This window comes from Cervus canadensis, chromosome 23 (assembly GCF_019320065.1).
Source record: "Cervus canadensis isolate Bull #8, Minnesota chromosome 23, ASM1932006v1, whole genome shotgun sequence".
In the NCBI taxonomy this organism is placed as follows: Eukaryota; Metazoa; Chordata; class Mammalia; order Artiodactyla; family Cervidae; genus Cervus; species Cervus canadensis.
Genome location: NC_057408.1, coordinates 28,150,821 through 28,166,098, shown reverse-complemented (window position 1 = coordinate 28,166,098; position 15,278 = coordinate 28,150,821). Strand labels below are relative to the sequence as shown.

The window sequence follows — 15,278 nt, the reverse complement described above, 5'->3', positions numbered from 1 at the left end:
CCCCATTTTAAAGTGGAGCAAAGTGAGACTTAGAGTAATCAAATTTTCCCTAAGGTCATTCAGCTAAGAACTAGTAAAACCAGGATTTAAACCTTAGATGTCTGACGCCAAAGCCTCTGATGCTGATCCCGGGATTATATTGCCTAAAGTTTAATCTCAAGGTGTTCTCATGTTAGTAGGAAAATGAAGACATATTCACACATATACAAGAGGGGAAAACACATAAGGACTATGACAGAACAGAGGAGAGATGGCTCCATCAGTTACCAGGAGATTAGCAGACAGTCTTCATATGTTTGCTGATCTTTGGGCTTGTCTTTGAATGACAGGACAACTTTTTATAGGGAAAAAATGGAAGGGGAGAGGACTTTAAGCAAATAAAATATAAGCAATGGCATAAAGAAACATACATAATTCTTTATGCCATTTATTATAGTTTATTTGCTTAAAGTCTTCTCCCTTTCAGACAGTAAAGAATCTGCCTGCAATGCAGCAGATGTGGGTACAATCCCTGGGTTGGAAAGATCCCCTGGAGAAGGGAATTGCCACCCACTCCAGTACTCTTGCCTGGAGAATTCCATGGACAGAGGAGCCTGGAAAGCTACAGTCCATGGGGTCACAAGAGTCAGACTTGACTGAGTAATTAACACTTTCTTTCATTTTTTTTTTGATATAATATTCAGTAATTGGTTTGGTTGTGAAGACTAGAAAAGAAAATTATGGAATCTTACAACCCAGATAGAGGAGTTTTGATTTCCTTTGAACTGGAGAGAAGAGCCATGGTACACTCATAGCTGATTTAAGAGGACTTGTCTGGCTGGGATGTGAAGGATGGAAGGGAGGAGAGGAGACCCAGGTGGTAAGGAGCCAAGTTAAGAAGCTGTAGTGATTCTGATGAAGGAAAAGGGGAACACTTGCTAAACACCTGCTAGGGGACAGCACCAGGCTAGTCACTTTACTCAAATCACATTTTCAGTCCTAGTAATAATTTAATGAGGACTTATTTACTTGATCTTACAGGTGACATTGCTTCTCAGCCTTTTGGCTAAGATCAAGTGCAGTATCTGTTCTTAGTTTACTATCTGATATCTGGTGACTCAGACAGTAAAGAAGGTACCTGCAGTATAGAAGACCCAAGTTTGATCTCTGGGTTGGGAGGATCCCCTGGAGAAGGGAATGGCAACCCACTCCAGTATTCTTGCCTGGAGAATCCCATGGACAGAGGAGCCTGGCGGGCTACAGTCCATGGGGGTCACAAAGAGTCAAACATGACTTACACACACATACGGCTGAGGTTTGGAGATAAAATGGCCAAGCGGTCAAGAACAAAGACATTATTGGGCTCTCAGGCTCTCTGACCCCAAAGAACCTGAGTTAAGTAAGACTCTTGGCTGCCAGTGAAGGCAGGTTCCATCCTTAGGAAGGCATGGTCAGCAGTGGAGCCTCAGGGACCTCTGGAAGCCATGGCTTGAAGACTAACAAGTTGTTTGTGCTTCTTTCTATATATTGAAGTCATTTCTCCCTATTAAAGATGCACCTTCTCAGAAATCTGGTGATCTTAACTACCAGAAACACCCACATTTAACGTCTCATTTTTTCAGACACAGTGAAATACTTGGCAGATAATGTCTCTCCAAAAATCTTGTAGATAAAGAATAACAATCCCTTAGCTTATGGGGTCGCAAAGAGTTGGACACAACTGAGCGACTTCATTTTCACTTTTCACTTTCATGCACTGGAGAAGGAAATGGCAGTCCACTCCAGTGTTCTTGCCTGGAGAGTCCCAGGGACAGGAGCCTGGTGGGCTGCCATCTATGGGGTTACACAGAGTTGGACACAACTGACGTGACTTAGCAGCAGCAGCAGCAGCTTAAGGGAAGTATTCATCTCTAGATCAGTGAACTCTAGGCAGGACAGCATGGTCGGGTAAGAGCAGAACTATTTGGTCAGGCTCTTGTCTGTGGCTGGAGGTCATGATCACAGCTAATTAATATGGAATCTCTCTCAGTAAGAATGCAACATTCACCATCATCTTCTTAGGGGATGGTGACATCATCACTGGTTTTACATCTATGGCTTTTATAAAATAAAAGTCATGGCATAAGAGAAAAATAAGGATTCCAAAATAACAGGGAAGCCCCTTTTCACATTAAGTAAAGCTTATGTGGGCAAGTCTCTAATAAAGACAGACCCTTAGGAGATGTTTATGTTATAGTCTGTTATTCAGACTGTGCAATTGATTACTTCAGACTTCCCTGGTGACTCAGTGATAAAGAATCTGCCTGTAATGCAGGAGATGTGGATTTGATCCCTGGATCAGGAACAGCCCCTGGTGAAGGAAATGGCAACCCACTCCAATATTCTTGCCTGGGAAATCCCATGGACAGAGGAGCCTGGTGGGTTACAGTTCATGGGGCTCACAAAAGAGTTGGAAATGACTTAGCAACTGAAATGACAACAGACTAATTCATCTGCCTTCTTCATCCCAGTTCAACTGGTGCTTCTATGATTCAGGTCATGAGAGTCCAGGCCCAAAGGAGTTTTTAACAGAAAGACAATGCCTGCAGTGGCTACCAATAGGATGATGTACCTATTTGGAAATGGAGCCTTTGGGAGGTGATGGGATCACAAGGGTGGGACCCTTGTGAATGGGATTAGTGACCTTGTAAAAGAGATCCCAGAGAGCTCCCTCATCCCTTCTACCACATGTGGACACAGTGGGAGGACACCATCTATGAACCAGGAAATAAGCCTTCCCCAGACACCCAATCAGCAACACTGTGACCTTGGATTTCCCAGTCTCTATAACTGTGAGAAATAAATTTCTGTTGTTGATAAACCAAGTCTGTAGTGTTCGGTTATATCAGCCCAAACCAAGACAGTGCCTCACCTGCTTCTGTAAATTAAGCCTTTCTGAATCACTGTCCTGTGAGCAATAGAAACAAGTACCTGCTACTAAGGTGATCAACCATCCCGGTTTCCCCAGGGCTGTACTGATAATCGGATTGACAGTCCCGCCTCCCAGGAAGTTCCTCAATCCCAGGCAAACTAGGCTGGTTGGTCACCTTACACTACTCTGGCTGCTTAGGAGGCTGAGAAAGCATGTGTCATTATCCCTAGGGTAGACGGTTTCTTACAGCACAGCAGAGGTGCTCAACTGTGCCATCCTTCCAGGAAACAATGACAATTTTAGTCAACTTCTCACTAAATTACTAATAGGAGCTTAAGGTATCAGAAAAAAGAAATTATTATATATTTAGTGTGTGCATGCCAAGTTGCTTCCATCATGTGGTCTCAGGGCCCTCCAGGCCCCTCTGTCCATGGGATTGTCCAGGCAAGAATACTGGAATGGGTTGCCGTGCCCTCCTCCAGGGGATCTTCCCAATTCAGGGATCAAACTTGCACCTCTTATGCCTCCTGAGTCGGCAGACAGGCTCTTTACCATCAGAGCCACCTGGGAAGCCCCTGTGACACTTAGTAGGCATTTTTATTTTTACTTTTGGTCAATACAGATACCATCCACCTGATTGCACTGGCTGGTCCGTGTGTGGTCATGATACTCAGGCCAGGATGATCACAGGCTCTGGGTTCTCCAGACTAGATTGGATATCCAATTGTTTTGGGCTGCATCTGAGTCTCTTACTTTGCCTCCAACAAGGAAGAGACTGGAAACTTCTTAACATGGAAACTGAATGAGTTCATTCTATGGAAAGGAACGGAATCAAGGCTAGAGAGACAGCGAGAGAGAAAGAGGAGAGAGAGCAAGAAAGGGAGGGGAAAACCGACAACATCCTGTGAGTCCCTGAGAGGAGCACCCCCACCCCCCCAACCTCATATTATCATGTTAAGAGCTCTAATAAAGTCTTTTCTCTTAAGCTAGTGTGGGTTGGCTTTCTTGCCTTACAACCAAACAAATCCTTACTTGAAGGATTTATATTCTTCCAAGGTTTCATGCTTGTATCTGGGAAGGCTGGTAAAGACACAAAGGCTGGTTGCAGATACATGCTGCCTGAGAGTGTATTGGAGGGGAAATAATTAGAATTACTACAGTTTTGGATGTTTGAACGGCAGGCTCGCTGCACACAAAATTATCACTTGCTTTAAATTATGCATGTGTATTGGTTTATTACTTCTAGATTTAATTTATCCCCAATTAAGTTGTCTATTCACCGACCTAACTGTTATATATTCCACTTTCTAAACACCTCTATTTGCTTGTTTCTCCATATCTCATATAGAAGTATCAAGTCCTATGCATAATTCTTAGGCTCATTTACTCCAGTAATCTTCCATTAGTGTTTGCTGAACAGGAATAACATCTATAATTAATTGTTTTCCTCATTTTGAGTCCAAAATTTAATATCTTTCTTTTGCTGTCTAAATCCTCAAGCCTCTATCTTTGAGGATTCTCTTTTTTTTAAGATGTGCATTTAAAATTAAAGAATACTATTTTCCTGGGCTGATATAAATGCTTAGTTTTTAAGCACTGGAAAGAAAAACAAAACAGGAAAACATAGTAAAGTTGGTAACAAAAACTTGCAATGTTTATATTGCTTAGTTATTTTAAAACAGCTTACAGTAACGTTTCCAGATACAGTCTGCAGAGTACAAACACACCAGCAGACAGTCAAGCATAGATTTTATGTAGGACAAACAACGTCCATCAGGATTCTGGTCCATGGGAAGAAGCTTACCATCACCGTTAGCGGGCACACCCTGGACCCCCAGATGAGCAAGTGTGAGCCGTGGTGCATATAAGTACTCCTGGTCAGATAGCCCAGCATTGCAGATCATCTTTTTCCTGACTTAGGTCTCAAGTCCCATAATGTGGGCTATTTTTTCTCTCCCTTTTTTTGGCCACACCATGTGGCATACGAGATCTTAGTTCCCTGACCAGGGATCAAACCCGTGCCACCTGTATTGGGAGTGCAGAATCTTAATCACTGGACCATCAGGGAAGTCCCAAGTGTTGGATATTCTTGATTCAAGTCACTGATGATCAGATAGAAGGGGAGTAGAAAAGTGATAAGAAATTCAAGACCTGGTTGTCTCCCCTGGAATTCAAAGAAGCCCCCTTCTCAGCTTCTGCTCCATTCCTAGGACTTGAAGATAAAGTTTAAGGTAGACATGCAGCTTGTCACTCCTGCAAAGCATTTAGAGTGCTTAAGTCCCCAGAGTTAGTAGCACATTTTTTTTTTCCTTCTTAGGAGGCACATGTATATATGAATTTGATAAATATTAGATGTATATTGCACAAGTGCTGTACCAAAAGCTCTTTTATATATTTTCAAGCAGACTTTATTTTTAGGGCAGTTTTAGATTTTATAGCAAAACTGAACAGAAAGTATAGTGATTTCTCTTATACCCCCTGACCCCACACAGGCACAGTTTGCCCCATGATCGACATCCTACACCTAAGTGGGGCATTTGTCACATTTGATGAACCTGCACTGTCTTTATCACCCAGAGGCTATAGTTGACATTAGGGTTTAATCTTGGTGCTGTACATTCTGTGGGTTTGAATAAATGTACCCACCATTATGGGCTTCCCAGGTGGCTCAGTGGTAAAGAATCAATCTGCCAATGCAGGAGACGTGGGTTTGATCCCTGGGTTGGGAAGACCCCCTGCAGAAGGAAATGGCAACCCACTCCAGCATTCTTGCCTGGGAAATCCCTTGGACAGAAGAGCCTAGTGGGCTGCAGTCAATGCAGTCTCAAAGAGTTGAACATGACTTAGCGACTAAATGACAACAAGCCATCATAATATCAGGGTAGTTTCACTGTCCTAAAAATTTTGGGTTCCATCTTGTCATCCTTCCCTCCCTACCAGTCCATGACAACCACTGATCTTTTTACTTTCTCCATAGCTTTGCCTTTTCCAGAATGTAACATAGTTGGCATCATACAGTATGTAGTCTTCTCAAATTGGCTTCTTTCACTTAGTAATAAGCATTTAAGTTTCTTTCATGACTTTGTTGTTGGTTCAGTCGTTCAGTCAGTTTTGACTCTTCGTGACCCCATGGACTGCAGCATGCCAAGCTTCCCTGTCTTTCACTGTCTCCTGGAGTTCGCTCAAAATCCTGTCCATTGAGTCGATGATGCCATCCAACCATCTCATCCTCTGTTTCCCCTTCTTCTCCTGCCCTCAATCTTTCCCAGCATCAGGGTCTTTTCCAATGAGTAGGCTCTTCACATCAGGTGGTCAAAGTATTGGAGCTTCAGCTTCAGTGAAGCTTCCAATGAATATTTAGGGTTGATTTCCTTTAGGATTAACTGATTGACTGGTTTGATCTCCTTGCTGTCAAAGCATGACCTGATATGTCACGACTTGATAGTACATTTCTTTATAGCACTGAATAATATTCCATTGTCTAGAGATAGCTCAGTTTATTTACATATTCACCTACTGACTGAGGGACATCTTGGTTGCTTCCAAGTTTAGACATTGACAAATAGAGCTGTTATAAAGATCTGTGTACAGGTTTTTTGTGTGGATATAAGATTCAATTCTTTTGGGTAAATACCAGAAATGTGATTGGTAGATAGTATGTTAAGAATATATTAAATGTTGTAAGAAACTATCAGACTGTTTTCTAAAGTGGCTGCACATTTCATTGCATTTCCACCAGCAATGAATGATTTATAATTTGTTATATCTTTAATTTGTTCACTCCACTGGGTCTTCCTTAAGTCTAAAAACTTGATGATGTCTCATCCTGCTTACATCCAATATCAAGTGAAAATCAAACCCTCTGCCTTCATTTCCTCCTATCATTGCCAAACTGCTTTAAAGAAAAATCTATATGTGTTTTCTCCCTTCCTGCTTAGTACCTTGCAAACCAACGTCTATCTGGGAATTTCTTTCTCTATCAAAGAAGAAAATAATATAAAGCAATGATATTGAAGGTACCAATTATAACAGATTACTAGTTCTCACTGTTACAATTCCCTTCTGCCTTGGGTATTATTGAGCTCCCGTCCATGGAAATTCTCTTTTGCCTTGAGGACATTCTATTTTTCTGATCCTCCTTTATAACTTGATCTTCTCCCTTTTTTTCAGCCTGTAAAATATTTGTTCAATCACTAAGTCATGTCTGACTCTTTGCGATCCCATGGACTGAAGCACGCTAAGCTGTCCTGCACTGTCTCCCAGCTGTAAAATATAATTCCCTTTAATAATTTTTCTTTACATTGCCAGTATTGTTTGTATTGGTTATTATATGTCTCAATCATTGCAAGGCTTTGGACTAACCCAAACATATTTATCTTCAGATCTAGCCATCCGCCAAATTCCAGTTTCACTTCTTGGATTAAACACTCAGATGGGCCCCCAGATATAAGACTTAGTGACCCCAAATGAATGGACACTTTTTTCTCTTAAATCTCTTTTACTCTGTGCCTTTTATTTCTACAGAAGCTATCTTCACTATCATTTCCACACCATCTCAACCCTCCAGGAAACTGGGCATGGAAATCAACATTAAATTGTTGTGTGTGTTTTTTTTTTCTTTTGATCCCACACATTGAGTCAGTTACCAAGTTAAGTCACGTATGGTACCCTATACTCTTTTTCACTCTCCTCCTTTTCAAATGCTTCTAGTTCTTTTTTTCTCATCTGAACTTCGGCAAGCACCCTTCCATTTGGTGATTTACAAATGTGAGTCTTGGAAGAATGTGAGGGCAGGAACAAGGCATGTCCTGTTAAAATGCTGTGGAGATATGAGCTGGCAAAACAGGCATGTGTGGTGGGCGTATCAGGTGTTTTATGAGTCTTGACCATGAAAATGATGCACATGATGTTCTCCTACATCTAGATCTAACTCACACACTACAGCAGGAAGACAAAATGATCCACATGGAGGAAGAACAGTTTAGATTTTCTGTTTATACTTATCCTGTTTTCAAAAACAAAACAAGACAAAAACAAAAACAAAATAGGAGAAGAGGGAAGCTGCTGTCTCGCACAGGAAGCCCAGCTCAGGGCTCTGTGATGACCCAGAGGGGTAGACGGGGGAAGGGTGGGAGGAGGTTCAAGAGGGAGGGGATGCATGTAAACATACAGCTGATTCACTCTGTTGTAGAGCAGAAACTAACACAACATGTGAAGTAATTATACTCCAAGTTTTAAAAAATCCAAAGAATAGGAGAACCTGAGTTACTTGGTATCTAACTATGTCTCTCCACTGTCCCTCTCCCTTCCCACTGGGGGTGGTCTCACCTGTTACCTGGCAAGGCGGACAGTGGTTCCCACTTTTTCAGCAGGGCAGTGCTTTATATTTCAATTTAGGCACACCTTGGTCATGGATTCACAGATCATTTTATCTCGCTTTAACTAAATGTGCCCTCACAAAATAAAATGCTTAAAACAGCCACTAAATTTCAGGAGACAATGTGAGTAATCAAACACAAGCAAACAAAAAAATATGGCAGAATTGATCTCCCCATTCCTAGATGGAAAAATCAGTTCTGTCACTCATATTGCAATAGCACATAATGAAAATCTAACCAGATAGGACATGAAATAAGTCTCAAATACTCTAAATTAACAAGAAGGCCTTTGGAATTTGGCTATATTTCCACTTAGTTGAGGATAAAATCTTCATTCAGTGTATATTGTGCCTTGAGGTACTAGCTAAAGATAGTTTGTAGCTATCATGATCAGTAAGATTAAAAAAAAAAAAAAGCCTAACTAGCGTGATTAGTTACATAAATATGCATGTGCATGTATGTGTAGGTATATAGAGAGAGTGAAGGCTTTCCTGGTGACTCAGACAGTAAAGAATCTACCTACAGTGCAGAAGACCTGGGTTCGATCCCTGGGTCAGGAAGTTCCCCTGGAGAAGGAAAACGCAACCCACTCAGTATTCTTGCCTGGAGAATCCCAAGGACAGAGGAGCCTGGTGGGCTACAGTTCATGGGGTCACAAAGAGTCTGATATGCCTGAGCACTAACACACACCAAAAGTTTGTAAACGTGTATCTGAAATATTGTTCATTTCAGCTTTTAGATGACTATTTTTGAATAAATTACAGCATAAGTGACATAAAGACATGAAACTTTAAACTTTTTACTGAAAAATATATATGAAGCAAAATGTCTGGGGACAAATCTTCTTCACCAGCTTAGACATGGAAACTTGCCACAAGTAAGCAAATGCATCACTTAGATTAGCACCCATATTTAAATTTTATTTTGTGTTACATTTAGAGTGGAGCATTTTTTCTTAAATAGTATCTACCTTTTCGGTAAAAACAAGTGACTCATTTTAAAAGTTTTAATATAATAAAAGAAAAATAGGAAGATAATATCCTTCTCGGATTGAGGCATGAATCATGTGGTAAACATTAACTAGACAGTATTTTTTTTTCTGGCCATGCCATGTGGCTTGTGGGGTCTTAGCTCCCCAATCAGGGATTGAGTCCCCTGGTCCATAAGAGTGAAAATGATGAGTCCAAATCACTGGACCACCAGTGGATTTCCTGATGAACAGTATTCTTAATAGATGCTATTTTTTTCCCTTTGGTCTGCAGTTTTCTTCCACTAATCACTGTTCTGTGTATTTGTGTGTGCTTTCATTGTATAAAATTTCAAGCACATATTAGTCACTTAGCATTTTAGCATTAGAGAAAATGGAACACAAAAAAATCAAAAAAATAAAAACCTGGAATTCTAAATCTGAATTGAAAATATCAATATGAACTGATACTACATTTTCTCTTTAAAAATGTTCATATTTCCCTGCTCTGCCCTAGAAACAATGACACATCAAGGAGCAGTGAGTATCCCTATGGTCTAGACTGTGGTCTCTAAATTCTCTGGAAAAGCTACTGATTTTAGATACTCAGATGAGAAAGGATTAAATGATCTTAGAACATCTTACTGAACCAAAAAAAAAAAAAACCCACACAAAACTTATCAAAGACAAAATCAGAAGGATTCCTGGGCCAACACAACAACAATGTTATTATCTATACTCAAATTGGTAGATGACACTTCAAAAAATCTCTTTGATGACTTGGAGGATCTGAGAAAACTAACTTAGTTTTCAAAACTCATAAACAAAAGGAAACCATCAAGAAATAATTTGATCTTACTGTATGTACTCTGTGAGTATTCACAGAGTAATGCAAAACTTTTTGATGAGTTTTTTTTTAATAGAAAGGCCAGCTATTAGAATATTAATGGAAAAATGGATCCAAGCAATGATCAACAAGTTACAAAGCCAGTGGGGATTTTTATAATTCATAAATCAAGCTGACAATTCTAAACCAACTGATTAATCTTAACAAAAGACAGCCAGGCACTATATGCCCTTTGATGCTATTCAACAGGAAGAACACACCACTGCCTATGGAGTGTTCTTCCTAAGACAAGCAAGATAACCTTCAACATCAGTCAAAGGCAATACACAAAACCTAGAATGTTGAAAACTCTAAAGGACAAATATCGCACTTTCTTCAGCCAACAAATTTCAAGAAAAAAACAAAAAAAAGAGTAGCAGAAACCATAGATTAAAAACTTGAGAGGCATATCAATCAAATATGTTCTGGCTCAAACAAAAAACTCCAGGCAAAACCAAAACCAAATACAATTATGAGAAAGATGGGGAATTTTGACCATTGCTTTGATAATGTTGTTCAGTCACTCAGTTGTGTCTGACTCTTTGCAACCCCATGGACTACAGCACACCAGGGCTCTCTTCCTTCACCATCTCCTGGAAATGCTCAAACTCATGCCCATTGAGTCGATGATGCCATCCAACCATCTTATCCTGTGTGAACCCCTTCTCCTCCTGCCTTCAATCTTTCCAGCATCAGGGTCTTTTCCGACAAGCCTGCTCTTCGAATCCGGTGGCCAAAGTACTGGAGCTTCAGCTTCAGCCATCAGTCCCTCCAATGAGTATTCACAGCTGATTTCCTTCAGGATTGACTGATTAGATATCTCCTTGCAGTCCAAGGGACTTTCAGGAGTCTTCTCCAACACCACAATTCAAAAGCATATTCTTTGATAATGTGAAGAAATAACTAACGGTGTGTGCCTTATAATGGTAATGTGTACATTTTAAATAAGTTAATGTTGGTATAGTTTATACTTTCTGGAATCTCAGTTCTGTTTCCTATTATCTCCTTTTGTTGGCAGGTGGCTTTTCTTTGTTGTTCTGTTCTTTGACTGAAAGATAAGCCTTCCGTTCTCCAGGTTTTCTAGACATGTATGTGAATCATCCGCTTGCAGGGATTGTTCTTGGTGGGGTAAATGGGGGTTAATTTAGCTTCCAACTATTTTTGGCTCCTGTGGATTTCCCTTACATGCTTGCAACCTGGTTATTTCAGAGAAAGTTTGTTACATTTTATTCAACATGTATAGGTATTCTGCAGTAGAAAAGTTTGCAGGTTATCTAATAATCTGAAACTCTGCTGAAATGTCCAATGGTGCTCTTCTTTACTTCTCAATTAGGGCCATCTGGTGATATCTGGGGAGTTTGACATACCCTGTAAATGTTTCAGTTAACCTACATTATAGGTTACTACAAAATCAAACAAAAATATATATTGTTTCTCAAAATCCAGGATAATGTCATTTATAAGTTAATGTTTGTAGCACTGATTTAGTTGCTTGGAAAATTGTTAACAAGTTTTTTTCTTGAAAAATATGTGTAATATAACAATTTTACACGGGGCTGCCACTTGCAAAATAATCTTTCACATGAAATGCCAGGTTTTTGTATTGATGCATTATTGACACATTCCGTTTCCTCCTCACTTATTAAAGAATGGTTTATTTGATGGTTAATTCTAGTCCAAAGAGTCACTGTTAATTTAGGTTGTTTATTTTTGTCCATTTCTAAACTATTTCCACTGGAAATCTGGTTGAAGCAATCTTGTAATTCTAAGCTTCCTTATGAAATATAGAAAAATTATCACTGTATTCAAATAATGAAAGAAACAAAGCAAGCGCTTCATTAATATCAGCCTGTGATTCTTGGTTTTCTGAACTGAACCATGAAGGGGTTTTATGAATTTGTAAAATACCCTACATATGTAGTTTTTCTAATTCCAGAATGGATCACGGTGACTGCCACGTAGGAGGAATGCAGCAAGCTTTATTGAGTGAATGACAGCTTTTAGTCTACAATTAGCTTTAAAAATGCCTCTGAATAATTTACCATCAGTTTATATTCCCACTGTAGTAAAACTGCTATTATCAGGTCCTTCCTCGAGAACTGGTGTCATTAAAGCTGAGCAAAGAGGGCAGCTCCAGCCGTGGGACGTGTGACACTTTGCGGAGCCGAAGGTTGGACGTGGGACGGCTGGGCGGGCAGGACGCGCATGGACCTCGGTGCGTCTCCTGGTCCTGGTCAATGAAGCCCCAGCGTGGTCCGGTTCCTACTCATGGAACAACTCTTCTGCATTCCAGGAGTGGGCTTGAGCTTGTCCTGTCAGTGTGGAGTGAGCAGCCAAGCCTGGGCTTGCTCAGGGATTTGCAGGCCTCTGGGGTAACTCGGGGTGAGGAGCCCGCTGGCTGCGTTCCTGCCGCTTACCCTGCACATCGCTGGAGTGTGCGGAGCCCTGAGCCGCTGGCGCTCTGGGGTCCCCATGCCGAACCGGGCCCAAAGCCAGCGAAGCCCATCCACACAGATCCTAGCCAGGGATGCACAGCGACGAAGAGACAATAGTTAGTCCGCGAGGGAGCTAGTAATCAGTCAGAGCAGATTAACTGGGGAAGAAAGACAGACCTGCTTTTCATGTTAATCACTTCAATTCTGAAGAACAAAGGAAGAGAAATACAAAGTGCTGTTTATTGCAAGATTATTTTTCTAAATGGATCATTTTTCTGGGTATCTCTTGCTTTTGTTTCTTAAGCTCTTTTTACAGAGATAATTGCATATGACATCTTTGCCATGTGTGAATCTGCAAGGAGATCACACAGACACACACAAACACACATACACACACACCTCCAACGCCATCCTGCAGCACAATCATGTCTTTTCTTAAGGAAGGACATTACATCATCATAGAGGTGACAGAGGAGAGGAAATTAATTCAATTCTGTGGATCAGAAGAATAAAGCGATGGACTTGCTTGGTGGTCCAGTGGTTAAGAATCCCCCTGCCAATGCAGGGGATGCAGGTTCCATCCCTGGTCTGGGAAGATGCCACATGCTGCAAAGCAACTAAGCCCGTGTGCCTAGAGCCTGTGCTCTGAAATAAGAGGGGCCGCTGCAATGAGAAGCCCAGCATCTTAACAAGAGACCAGCCCCTGCTCACCGCAGCTAGTGAAAACCTGTGCACAGCAACGAAGACCCAGTGTAGCCAAAATAAAAACTAAATAAAAAGAAGAAGAAAGGGATAACGAAAATATATATATTTTTTTCTTTTTTTGGTCCGAAGAGGGAAATACAGACTGCCAAAAGTGTCTTTTAAAATTAGGAGCTAATCCGTGGAAAAGAGTGGGTGATGCAGATGGTAGTCTAAGACTCAGCAAAGGAGTCATTCCCTTAGGATTCTCCAGAAAACAGTCTTTAAGCTCCTTGCTGCTCATCTGTGGAAGCAAGAGTGGGGCAGTCCTCTACCAGCAAAAATATTCATCTCCTTTAACACTAGTGCATGCATATTGTTATACTAGAAGGACAGACCTGTGTGATACAGGTGAGAGGCACAGTTAACCCTCACTGACAGAGCTGAACAAAGCAGAACATTATGAAACCACTGATAAAACCATTTGAGATATGCTTTGTTTTCCTGTAAGGGTTCCATGATAACTCAGTTGGTAAAGAATTGGCCTGCAATGCAGGAGACCCCAGTTTGATTCCTGGGTCAGGCAGATCCACTGGAGAAGGGTTAGGCTATCCACTCCAGTATTCTTGGGCTTCCCTTGTGGCTCAGCTTGTAAAGAATCTGCCTACAATGAGGGAGACCTGGGTTTGATCCCTGGGTTGGGAAGATCCCTTGGAGAAGGGAAAGGTATTCTGGTCTGGAGAATTCCATGGACAGTCCATGGGGTTGCAAAGAGTCAGACATAATTGAGAGACTTTCACTTTCACTTGTTTTCCTCTAGAACATTTCCTGCTGCTGTCCATTCCCACTGAACACAATCACGACTGTGTGTGGATTATAATTATTGCAGAGACATTCAGTCCAACATGGTAATCTGCAAACACTTTCCTGCTCTGGAATGCCTAGAACATTCTGTGAGTGAAGCTTCAAGCAATGAGCATTCATTATTATCCAATCATTCTAAGCTGTATCTCATAGTTCAAATGGAATTTTAGAATCAAATTAATTGCTGGTCCTTTCTGTTTTCTTACTCTTAGAAAAGCACCAAATGTTAAACAAATAGCACATGGCTGAGGGAAAAAAAAAAGAAGTGATGCTCTGAAGAAGTGGGTTGATTATGGAGGTGGGAGGTGAGGGGAGGAGGTGGTAGGAAGCATAAGAAATAGCAACTGTTTCATCTTGACCCTCTGGGATGCAGGTGTTGTCATGTCCCGTGGCCAGAAGCAGAAAGTCTGTGGTTTGGACTTTGCAGGTCCTCATAGCAATAATTGGCCCTTGCAGAATCTATCATGCATTGGACAAAGTTCTCATAATAACTCCTTTGATCCCCTGAGGATTGCTAGGCTATTATTGTACCTATTTTACAGATGAGGAAACTGAGGCTTAGAGAGTCTAAATATCTTGTCCATCATTAAGTATGATGGACATACTTACTAAGTATGAGAATCAGTATTTGAATCCTGGAGTCTGGTTCCAAGATATATGCCCTTATCCACCACTGTGGACTGCATTTGTGGTGATCAGGACCATGTGACTCAAGACCATAGGTTCTTGATCTGAATTCTGGTTGGGTGAACTCTAGCTTTTAATAGCGCCTGGGGCTTGGTGTATCGTCAAGCCTGGCAACTTGACTAGTCACCAAGTTGTGTTTAATTCTTGTGACCCCATGGCTGCAGCCTGCCAGGCTCCTCTGTCCATGGGATTTCCCAGGCAGGAGTACTGGAGTGGGTTGCCATGTCCTCCTCCAGGGGATCTTCCTGACCCAGGGATTGAACTCACACCTCCTACCTTGCAGGAGGATTCCTTACCACTGAGCCACCAGGGAAGACCTTCAGCTGGGGCTTACATTGTGCCAATTGCTAGTCCCAGGTTAAGTAAGTGTAAGTGTTAGTCGCTCAGTCGTGCCCAACTCTTTGCGATGCCATGGACTGCAGCCCACCAGGCTCTTCTGTTCATGAGACTTTCCAGGCAAGGATACTGGAGTGGGTTGCCATTTCCTTCT

The 15,278-nt window shown here is 41.3% G+C and overlaps 1 pseudogene; it reads left to right on the top strand.

The window, feature by feature from the left end:
- Positions 1-1,025: 1,025 nt before the first annotated feature.
- Positions 1,026-1,122, top strand: LOC122425933 (annotated as a pseudogene).
- Positions 1,123-15,278: the final 14,156 nt, after the last annotated feature.